The sequence below is a fragment of the Rattus norvegicus genome, chromosome 16 (genome assembly GCF_021556685.1).
Source record: "Rattus norvegicus strain SHRSP/BbbUtx chromosome 16, alternate assembly SHRSP_T2T, whole genome shotgun sequence".
Lineage (NCBI taxonomy): Eukaryota > Metazoa > Chordata > Mammalia > Rodentia > Muridae > Rattus > Rattus norvegicus.
Genome location: NC_141549.1, coordinates 18918814 through 18930916, shown reverse-complemented (window position 1 = coordinate 18930916; position 12103 = coordinate 18918814). Strand labels below are relative to the sequence as shown.

Genomic DNA, 12103 nt, shown 5'->3' with positions numbered 1-12103 from the left:
ACTATACATGGACTGACCCTAGACTCTGACCTCATAGGTAGCAATGAATATCCTAGTGAGAGCACCAGTGGAAAGGGAAGCCCTGGGTCCTGCTAAGACTGAACCCCCAGTGAACTAGATTGTTGGGGGGAGGGCGGCAATGGGGGGAGGGTGGGGAGGGGAACACCCATAAGGAAGGGGAGGGGGAGGGGGATGTTTGCCTGGAAACCAGGAAAGGGAATAACACTCGAAATGTATATAAGAAATACTCAAGTTAATAAAAAAAAAAAAAAAAGAAAAGAAAAAAAAAAAATAAGCCACCAAGGTTGGCAGAGACCGGAGAAACCTGCATGCTAGGCTTACATTCTTTTTTTTTTTTTTAACGTTTATTTATTTATGATATATAAGTACACTGTAGCTGTCTTCAGACACACCAGGAGAGGGCCTCAGATCCCATTACAGATGGTGTTGAGCCACCATGTGATTGCTGAGATTTGAACTCAGGACCTCTGGAAGAGCAGTCGGTGCTCTTTTACAGAGCTGGGGACCGAACCCAGGGCCTTGTGCTTGCTAGGCAAGCGCTCTACCACTGAGCTAAATCCCCAACCCCGCAGTCGGTGCTCTTAACCACTGAACCAACCCCTCCAGCCCTAGGCTTATATTCTTATTTGTTTTCTTTTTTGGCGTCTGGCATTTGTAGAAACTCTCTGTGGAAACATTAACTCCTCAGGGCAAAAGGACCAGAAATATCCGTGACCAAAGCCAGCCGGGCACAGCCTCTATGGCCTGAAATCCTGTCTGCGACCGTGGACCTGTGAATGTACATACCAGTAGACATCGCAGCCCTCATAACACACCAGATCGGCCCAGATGGCGCGCTAGGACTGCGCATGCGCACCTGGACTCAGCCCTAGACCTCACGGTGGAAGCAAAGAACCTACTTCTGCGAGTTGTCCTCTGATCTTTACATCTATTTCATGGCAAGTTTTCCGCCAGGCCAAATAAATGTAAGGGAAAAGTTTGTAAGTTGTAGGCCAGCTCAGTGGGTAGAGTGCTTGTAGCTAGCTGGCTTGGTGGAGTTTTTATAGCTAAGTATTTACTTTAGCCTGCACAGGGCCTTGCCAATCCTCTGTTATTGCAAACAGGGTGTGGTACACTCCTGTCTTTTATCTCGGGAGAGCGGATGCAGGGGGGGTCACGGGTTCATCCTCCACAGGCACGCTAGGGCCTGGAGGAACCATGCGGCAGTTAGGAGCACTGGCTGCTCCTGCAAAGGACAGGAGTTTGGTTCTCAGCACCCACATCAAGTGGCTCACACCCCCTGCAGCTCCAGCCCCAGCAGATCTGACACTTCTAGGCACTCTGACGCTCTGAGGACACCTGCACTCATGGCTCCAGTGCACTGATCTGCACAGACACACAAACTAACCCACCTAATTAAAAATAAATAAAAACAAACACATACGCGGTTACTAGGGCCTTCTATTGAGAGCACACTCAGGCCTGGAGGGAGAAAATAAATAGTTCTACTCATACTGAAGGCTTCAGCCTCTTACGTTTACACTGCCATAGGGTATCACTCTGTAGACCAGGCTAGCCTCTTTCTCACAGAGAGAGCCACTGCCTCCCAGGTGGTGATCTATAACTCCAAGCCTATTGTTGTTGCCTTGGTGTTTGCATTGTTTTACTGAGACAGGATTCTCCTTATACAGTCCAATCTGGGTTCAAGTTCACCATCCTTCTACCTCAGCCTCCTGGAAGTTGGGAGACATCCCCCCACCCCCACATGGTTCAGCAGTATATCAGTTATTTTCTTTTTTTCTTTTTTTTTTTTTTTTCGGAGCTGGGGACCGAACCCAGGGCCTTGTGCTTGCTAGGCAAGCGCTCTACCACTGAGCCAAATCCCCAACCCCCAGTTATTTTCTTTTATGTTTACATATTTACTGTGTGGAGAGGTGCATGTGTGGATTCAGAGGTCAGTGCTCAGGCTAGGATCTCTCGGGTCTCTTCATGGGTCAGAGTCTGGTAGAGGAGGCCACCGATATCCAGTCAGATGTAGGAAGCACAGGCAGGCTCCAGGAACTTGGAATGTAAGGAAAGAATGCAGGAGTGGATGAGGTTAACAGCCTGGTGACCTTGGCAGGAGACCACACTGGACCCTCCCTCCCCAGACCCTTACCATGAGCTTGGTTTCCTCAGTAGATAGCAGCCCTCTTTATGGAAGGTGTCACATGTACTTTACAAAGAGCTTCGATGTAATCACACCTGACCTTTACAGCTTTGGTTTACTGTGTCTTTATTGGGCACACAGAACTGAGTTAGTGATCACCAGGAAAGTTTTCCATAAATTGTGCTCATACATGCCTAAAATAAAGCACTGAGAGTCAGACTCCAAAGTCTGAGCCAAGTACAGAAACACCCTCCCTCCTTCCCTCCCCTCCCCCTCCCCTTCCCCGGAAGATCGTTACTGAGCTGGCCCTGTGGTCACAGAGACAGTCGCAAGGTGAGAGCCTGACACACATCCAGAACCTCCCATGTATCAGAGAGGAGCACCTACGCTTCCTCAGGGCACACAGTACATTCTCCAGGGGTGACCACGAGTTAGGCCATAAAACAAGTCCTAATAAATTTAAAAATAGCAAAATCATAGGAAATATAGTCTCTGGTTTCAACTGAATGAAACCAGCAGAAGGCATGGTGGTGCATACCCAACACCTGGCACTTTGGAGTACAGGTAGAAGATCTGGAGTTCAAGGTCATCTTCAGCTACATAGGGAGTCTGAAGCCAGCCTGGCCTACATGAGACCTTGTGTCAAAAACAGAGAGGGTTGGGGATTTAGCTTAGCGGTAGAGCGCTTGCCTAGCAAGTGCAAGGCCCTGGATTCGGTCCCCAGCTCCGAAAAAAGAAAAGAAAAGAAAAAAAAAACCAGAGGAGCGAATACAACGTTCCACAATACCTGAATAGTGCTGTGACACTGGAAGGAGGGTCTAGAGAAATCATGAGGTAGATTGGAAAGGATTTAACTATGAATGAAAACAAACTCAGTCCAGGTGTGGTAGTACATGCCTTTATCCTCAGGCTTTGAGGAGCGGAGAGGCAAGAGGATCTCTGAGAGTTGGACACCAGCCTGGTCTACATAGGAAGCTTCAGGCCAGGCAGGACTACACAGAGAAACCCCGTCTCAAAAACAGCAGCAACAAACATGTACGTTACTGAATACAAGTATCACAGGTGTTACAGGTGACACACACAGGTGTTACAGGTGACACGCACAGGTGTTACAGGTGACACGCACAGGTGTTACAGGTGACACACACACAGGTGTTACAGGTAACACAGCACAGATATTAGAAGAGATCTGAAATCTGTGGCCTGACCTGTTATCTAGAGGAAGTGGAAGGAGAACCAGGAGAGAGAGGAGACTCTAAAGATCCTGTGGGAGACACAGCAGAGCCACCCTACAGGCAGTGTGGGGAAACAGCTGTAGGAATGGAAGCCTAGGGTGCCAGGCTCAGGAGGCTGAGACAGGAGGATCAGAAGTTCAAGGTTATTCCCTTATATATAGTGACAGGGGCCAGGCTGAGCTACATCTGACCCTGTCTCAAAAACACACATCAGACAGCTAGACCAGTACTGAAGAGAAGGAAAATGTACAACATAAATTATAACTAGAGTTACAACTAGAGTCATGGAGACAGGGAGCCAGCACTAGCGACTCTATAGGTGAGAAAGTGGGAAACCCTAAGACTGGAAGGAAAAAAAAAAATCAGGATGCAGCAGACACAGCCCTGGAAACTCTTGTTACCTAACAGGACTCAGGGAAAAAGGGAAGGGTTTCCTGAGAAGCTCTAGAAAATAGAGCTGGGATCACAGACCAAGATTCTAAAATGCCAGGCATAGCCTAGTGGCCACACCTCCAACCCCAACACCCTGGAACAGAGACAGGTGGATCTCTGTGAGTTGGAGGTCAGCCTGATTTACATAGAGAGGTCTGGGACAGTCAGTTGCACCCAGAACTCTCTATGTAAATCAGGCTGTCTCCAAAACAATAAACAAATAAACAAATCTAAAATCTCAAGGCCTGTATCGAAACAAATACAGGGCTGGAGCTGATAATCAAGATCTGAACCCTGGGCTGAAACTCTAACTTGGTTGGTAGCGTGTTTATAGATCAGCAGAGTGCTTGTAGGTCCGTTGGTAACGTGCTTATAGATAAGTAGAGTGCTTGTAGCTCAGTTGGGAAAGTACTTAAAGATCAGTAGAGTGCTTGTAGCTCAGTTGGGAAAGTACTTATAGATCAGTAGAGTGCTTGTAGCTCAGTTGGGAAAGTACTTATAGATCAGTAGAGTGCTTGTAGCTCAGTTGGGAAAGTACTTATAGATCAGTGGAGTGCTTGTAGCTCAGTTGGTAATGTGCTTATAGATCAGTTGAGTGCTTGTAGCTCAGTTGGGAAAGTACTTATAGATCAGTAGAGTGCTTGTAGCTCAGTTGGGAAAGTACTTATAGATCAGTAGAGTGCTTGTAGCTCAGTTGGTAATGTGCTTATAGCTCAGTTGGTAACGTGTTTATAGATCAGTAGAGTGCTTGTAGCTCAGTTGGGAAAGTGCTTGCTTCACATCCAGGAGGGACTGCATTCAATCCCTAACACTGTCTGAGTGTGGTGCACCCTTAGCTACACATTAAGTTCAAGGGCAGCCTGTGCTACATGAGAACCTGTCTCACAGAACAGAAATGTTGAAATTTCAAAAGTATACTTAGAGGAGCTAGAGAGATCGCTCAGTAGTTAGGTGAACTCACAGCTCTCTCTGGGACCCAAGTTTATTTTTTAACAACAGGTCAGGTAGCTGGCCACCTGTAACTCTAGCTCCAGGAGACCCAGTGCCCCCTCTTGGCCTCTGCAGGTACCTGGGCTCACACATACACACACATATATATACACAGAATTACAAATCAAGTGAGTCTTAACATTTTTCTAATATCTTGAGATCTATAATAAATAAAGAGCTGGAGTCACTAATCAAGAATCTCTCTGTGGGAAAAAAATCTCAAATAAGAATGGTTTACTGGGGGCTGGGGATTTAGCTCAGTGGTAGAGCGCTTACCTAGGAAGCGCAAGGCCCTGGGTTCGGTCCCCAGCTCCGAAAAAAAGAACCAAAAAAAAAAAAAAAAAAGAATGGTTTACTGGTGAATTTTACAAAACCTTTACAGAAGAATTAATATCCAGTCTTTGACTGAACTCTTTTCAGAGGGAAACTCAAACAAAGCTGCCACTACCTTTCTTCCTTTTATTTCATTTGAGACAGGGTTTCAGCAAGTAGCCCAGTCTGGTCCAGAACTGGTCATCCTCCTGCCTCAGCCTTCCAAGTGACCACAGGTGTGGACTACCATCATTGCTCTTATTTTCAAGCTAGAAGAAAGACAGGGTGGCATGGAGGTGTGGATCAACGCCCCCACCGCTAGCAATACAGGTTTCCTAAACCAGCCACCAGCGCACCATTGTGTGCTGATTAGTGTGCTTGATTAGTCCCTAGGACCCAGGATCCATCACCCCAGGAATTCAAAAGTGAGTCACCGTTGAAAATCAGTTACGATCATGCAGCCCTTAATACCACAAAGGAGAACCTCACATGACCACATTAATTGACGCAGAAAGGTTGGTCATAAAATCCCAAATTGTTTCCTGTTTTAAAAAATGCATTCAACTAGGAAAAGAAGAAAATTCTGTTCATACCAGAAAGTACATTTATGTCATCTGGGGATGGTGGGTACTGATTCCCCAGCACCACACAAATGGGGGAAACTGAGCCGTGACTGAGGCTGAAGCTCACTGGGCAGAGTGCTTGTATCTCAGTTGTTACAGTGCTTGTGACTCAGTTATTAGAGTGTTTGTAGCTTAGTTGTTAGAGTGTTAGTCTGCCTTAAACCCTGGGTTCCAGCTCCAGCACTGCAGATACCAGTCCTGATGGTGCTCACCTGTCATTCCAGAACTTGCAAAGTGGAGATAGGAGGATTAGGAGTTCAAGGTCATCTTCAGCAATAAAGTGAGTCTATAGCCAGCTGTCTCACAGAAGGGGAAAAAAAAATCAGCGACGGGCCATAAAGGAAAGCCAGAGCTACTGTAAAAGATTATGTCTCCCCTGGAGTAAAAAAAGAGTTATTCTGTTTGCTCTAATAAACTGTGAGAGCTTCTGCTCTGGGATCTTCTGGGCACTTTTACTGCTTCTCAGTGGCTCTGCTGACTTCTTGGGAGTTAGGAGGGATTGAGCTCTCCAGCAGGGAGGGAGCTCAGGGCCTGCCCATCAGACTCCTTCCCCGGGCTGTGGGTGACTCAGCAGAGACTCTGGGGAAAGTGGCCTAGCCCCTGTCTCAGAGGCCATTGGGGAACGGTCGCCGCAGATCCCCACATGCCTCCTGCTGGAACCCTCAGCAAAGCATTTCCCAACATCAGCCCCCCATTCCCTGACCCTGGTTCCCATGGCCACTCCTGTACTCTTGCTGTGCACCCTGTGAAGTGCATGCTGGCAATGGGCTGTGGCTGAACTCAGCGACACCTCAGCAGGCAGATGTATGCTCAGTGGTTATCAGGGAAACTGAGACCCACAGCAGGCCAGACCTGACCTGGGTCACCCCTCATCCCACATCCTCATCTCGACTGACAGGGCTCCCTCTGCCCCTTGGTGTCCTTTAGGTAAAGTCAGACCTTACCTCAGACTTGGCCTGCAGGCAAACGGAGGTTTATAAATGGTGATAAAGGAGAACCCCTGGGTTCATATGAGATCTAATTTTAATTGGGTGTGTTAGTTAGGTGAGCCAAAGGGGCTTTTGGTTGCTGGACTTCCATATTTGGTAGCATTGACCTTGGTGGTCAGCCTCAGGGGAGGAAGTGGCCCAATAAGGGGAGATAAGGGGAGAGACCTTGGGGGTTCACCTTAGGAATGGAATCTAACAATTAGCAAGGGGTAACTGGGAAAGGAAGACAAGGGCCCCCAGGCTGGCTAGAGCCCTCACTAGGACTGTCACAACCATTGTAACTCCAGCTTGAGTATCCAACGTTCCCTTCTGGCCTCCATGCAGGCAAAGCACCCACACCCATAATACATATATAAAAAGTTTAAAAGTCATGAAATCCTTAAGATAAATGTCTAAGACATCCTCCTGCTCTCTCTGCCTTCCCAACTCTGTCTCTGGCTCGATTTTATTGTGCCCCCCCTCCCGCAACCCCCAACGGCCCTTATCAGTATCTCGCAAGGCGAGGCCAGGGCTATCTGGCCCCAACTCCAGTTCCTGGGCACCTGGGACATGTCTGGGCAGGTCTGAGACACTTGAAAAGGATGCATACTCCTTGGAAACAAGTTTCCAGAGGCAGACGCCTGAAGGTGAACTGTGGGGTGGAGGGAGGACTGTTTTAGGTCCATGGGAAGACTGTTTGTCCCCCCTCGATCCCACTCCAGCCAATCACATTAAACAAGTCCCCTTTGTGGCCCTTTCCCTCCCAATGGGGTTTTAAGTGTCATACAGAAGTTTACAGTGTGAACCTGTGTTTGAGAGAGGGTCTTGGCCAGGCATGGTGACACACACCTTTAATCCCAGCACTCAGGAAGCAGAGGACTTCTGTGCATTCAAGAAGAACCCAGGGTAATTCCAGGCTTTGTTCTGCACTCCATTTTACTGCAAACCCTCAAACCCTGGCCTCTTCTCAGCTTCAGAAAAAGCGCCTCGCCTACCTCAGAGAAAACCTCTGCCTTGGCAGAGCAGGCTTGAGCTCCCATTGTACACGGTCTCATCCCAGGACTAGCCCTCCATTTACAAATTTCTTTAGTTTACACTTCAAAAGAGACTGCTCCTGCCCGTCCAGGCCTTTGGACCTCAGGACCCTAGCCAGTGAGAAGCGTTTCCTCATGGTGAACAGTTGCTTTTGGTTTATCTCTGAGGTTCTATGTCCTTTCCTCATTACTTGTGTGCCCGGTGACCCCAACACTCACTGGGGTTCAAATTCAGATTCTCACCTGTTGGGCCATCTCACTGGCCCAAGATTTATTCCATATGGGGGCGGGGGACACAGAGGCACAAGGCACCCCAAGTTCTTTTTTTTTTTTAAAGATTTATTTATTTATTTATTATATATAAGTACACTGTAGCTGTCTTCAGATACACCAGAAGAGGGCATCGGATCTCTTTACAGATGGTTGTGAGCCACCATGTGGTTGCTGGGAATTGAACTCATGACCTCTGAAAGAGCAGTCGGGTGCTCTTAACTGCTGAGCCATCTCTCCAGCCCGCACCCCAAGTTCTTAATGTGAGGCTTTGGGCTAAGTATGGATGGAGAGTGTGCCTGGCCACACAGTGCCAGCCAGACGGACACCCTCCATCATTACTAACCTATCACTCTCAGCTCTTCTCTCCAGCAAGATGGTCTGACCGGATGTTGGAGCTGTGTGGAAAGTTTGCCAGAAGCAAGTTAAGTTCCTGCTCCAACTGCCCGGGGCTTCACCTTCCTCCTTACAGTATGAGACTCCTGGGGAACTTCTAATGTTTTGGGGTCCCTTGTTTACTATTCTGATAGAGGCCCAGGTGCCCTTCACACATTTCTACCCAAGTCTCACAATGTCTGATGGCCCAGCTGGGAACGTAAGCAGGCCCCTGTAAACCCAACCGGAATCCTTCCTGTGTCCCTACCGCTGACTGTTAGTTTATGACTTCCTATGACTATAAAAGTTTGCAGCGCGTGACAGGGTGACAGGAATCTGTGTTCCCAGGCCAGGGTCACAAGCCCTGGCTTGGCAAGAAACACCCCGTTTCTTCCTTTTTGTCAGGCAGGGATCAGCTGACCAGAGAAATTTCAGGCAGTGAGGACCATAGGATATGGGGAAGCTGAGGTCTGGCTTCCACCTCGGGATTCTCCAGACCCTTAGAATAATGCTAGGTTTGTATAAAGCTGGGGGTCCATCCCAGTCTACTCCAAAAAGAAGTTAGGGGTGTTGGTTCACACCTTTGACGGCAGGCCCAGGAGAGCTGAGGTAGGAAGATAGCTTTAGGCCAGTAGTCAGAGTCAGCTGTGGTGAACGTAGAGGGATCCCAGTCGTTTGAACCTGCTGTAAGTCCCCCGTGGGTGACACTGGATGCACAATGACAGGTTTCAACAACTTTATTGGTTTCTGGGTAAAGAGTATGGAGTTTCCCAGAGTGCAACCTGGCAGGCCCTTCTCCCTTCTATTCCCAGGGTCCCAGACCCATCAGGGTGTTTGGTGGGTGCTTTGGGGTCAAACAGAAGGCACACTGGGCAAGAAGGGTCTCAGAGGGCAGAAGAGCCCCTGTTGAGAGGATAAAATACCTGAGGTACTGAGGGGTCCCATAAACCAGCCAGGCCCTGAGGGGAGGGCAACCAGGAAGCACTTCCTAAGGTGTGGCTGTAGCTGCCCTGGGTGGGGCCACACCCACCGGGCTTTGAGGGAATAGTGCCACCCAGCACTGGTGAAACCTCTTTTATAAAAGAAGAGCAGAGGTGGTAGCACAGGCTAGCTTTCCTCTACCCTGAGGGCAGAGGCAGGAGGGCTTAGGGGCTTCAAGGCCTACAGAGTAAAATCACTAAAAAACTTCAAAACACAACCAAAATCCTAACCTCTAAACCCAGCTCTGTAAGTCTCCGGAACCAGACCGGGATAGGAAGGCTGTGCTCCAGGGTGACAGGGAGACTGGCCGCCACCACTGCCCTGTGGTAGGGGGCAGCTCACCTCCCAGCTTTTAGGTTTGGTGGCAGCTGACTCCCCACTGAGCTACCCCCCCCACAGCTGGGGACCAAACCCAGGACCTTGCTCTTGCTAGACAGCCGCTCTACCACTGAGCTAAATCCCCAACCCCCCACCACCTCTCTTTCTTACTCTCTTCCTGATGTTTTGTTTTTTAAGACAAAGTCTCTCAGATCCCAACCTGTAGGGGAGGCTGGCCTTGAACTCCTGAGTCTCTGCCTCCACTTCCAGTGCCTGGATGATGTAATCCTTACAGCTTGTGACCAGTGTCCCTGACACTAGGCACAGGCACCACCAACAGGCATGTTTAGTGGCTGTGGCTGCTCAAGATTTAGCTTTTCTTTTTTTTTTTTTTTTTCTTTTTTTCGGAGCTGGGGACCGAACCCAGGGCTTGCACTTCCTAGGCAAGCGCTCTAACACTGAGCTAAATCCCCAGCCCCAAGATTTAGCTTTTCAAACCCAGACACAGACATTGAGATGGTTTGGTTCCCCTACTGCTGCATACAAAGAAAGGGAAAAGAGCCATCTGCCCTCTCTCCTCACAGACACTGTACTTCTTGTGTGTGTGTGTGGGGGGGGGGGGATACCAAACCCCTTCTCTTTGTTTGTTCCCTCCAGCCTGTGGGTGCAGAGAGATGGTAGGCTGGGGAGGGGGGCAACCAGCCTGGGCCTGCATTTGAGAAGCCATTGGCACTGGCATAGGGACCCCCACAGCTCCCACACAGAGAATAAGGCTTTGTCTCTTAAGTTCCCAGAGGAGACTTCTGGGCTCAGACACTCCGAGGGGTAGAGAGGTCAAAGGTAAGCTGTCTAGACAGTGGGAGGGAGAGGGGCAGGATGGAGGCACTCTGCTAGCACACAGCAAGGTCATGCCTGGGGCAAAGGAGTGAGCAGCCTACACACTTACACACACACACACACACACACACACACACACACACACACACACACACACACACACACACACACACACACGGCAGCTGGCCTGCCTTCCAGCCGAAACTCCTCACACAAAAGCACCTAGAGTCGGCTTCTCTAGCCTTCCCCCAGCCTCCTTTCCTGAAGGTTTCCATGCCAGCAAGTGCAGCACACGAGATTCCCCATTTTCGCTGAAGCTATTAATTTAACTTCAAAGATCTGCCTCCAGAGCAGGCTTGGAGGCTTAACCCTGTCATCCCTGGGACTGACAGTAGGCAGGGGATTCAAGGTCACCCTCAGCTACATAGTGTGAAGCCAGCCCAGACTACACAAGACCCTGGGTCACCAACCACCCCCCCACCCCCGCGCCCACCCAAATCCAAAAGATTGGTACCCACTGTGGTGATTGCAGTCTGGCCCTCCTCATGGCCTTGGGGAACACTGGAGTGGCCCAGGGCACAGCATGTTAGTCTGAAAACTCCATTCCCACGCCTAAGTTGATAGGCGTAAATCACTTTCTCCGGCTGGCTGAGATCCTAGACACCACCTTCGCTGTCCCTGCTCATGGCTTCAGGTTTATGCCAGTGTTGCCTCTCTTCCTCTACTGGCCTAGCTTTCTATTTTGCCATTGCTGGTAAGGGTCAGCCAGGCCCAGGTCAGGCCCCGCCCACACAGTGATCTACCCCTCGAAGCCCCACCCACCTCACCACAAAGGTAAGAATGTGAAACGAAGGTCAGGGTTGGGGTGACCTGGACCTTAAGGGTCAATGTGACCAGCCTAGGCTGACACTTGGCAACTACAGACCCTGAGTCCCAGCAGCCAAGAAACGAGGAGAGAAAACAAAGGGTTTTGGGTCAGGGCAAGGGGTGTGTGTGTTTACACAATGCTTAAATAAATACTACGAGCCCAGCCCCGTGCCCAGGATCCCTCTCAGATCAACAGTGGGAACTAGAAAATGACAATACGCCCTCCCTGTGACCACCCTTCCTGGAGGTCTCTGTCCTTGAGCTGAAGAACATGGTACTCCCAGCAGGGCTGGACCAATGAAAGCCAGAGCTGTGGTGCGGGGTGCAGTGGCTGTGCCCTCCCAGCCCTCCTGCCTCCACCCCCCCTGCCTCCTCTCCAGGGTCCTGCCCGGGACTTTAAGAAAATTGAGAGCGCAAGCGCAAGGCCCTGGGTTCAGTCCCCAGCTCCGAAAAAAAAAAAAAAAAAAGAAAAGAAAATTGAGAGCGGAGCACAGCCCATCGTCCTCCTGTGGAAGTCGTGCCAGGTCCTGGGTACATCTGAGGCAGGAGGACTCAAAACACAAAAAAACCAAGGCGTATTGGAACCAAAATCAGACCCATCTCTGTCATCACGGGGAGGCTGAGGCTAGAGGGCCAGGAGTTCAAGGCCTGCCTTGTCTACATGATGTCTCCAAAGCCCAGGGCCCCACAGGCAGAAGAGCCATACTCCTGC

The 12103-nt window shown here is 49.7% G+C and overlaps 1 long non-coding RNA gene across 1 annotated transcript; it reads right to left on the bottom strand.

Moving 5' to 3' along the window:
- Nucleotides 1-346: 346 nt before the first annotated feature.
- On the bottom strand, nucleotides 347-11277 carry LOC148000428 (uncharacterized). The gene is made up of 4 exons (XR_015640278.1): nucleotides 11043-11277; nucleotides 5954-6037; nucleotides 2159-2343; nucleotides 347-2061 (listed from the first exon to the last, which is right to left on the bottom strand). It is a non-coding gene; the product is annotated as an uncharacterized LOC148000428 (long non-coding RNA).
- Nucleotides 11278-12103: the final 826 nt, after the last annotated feature.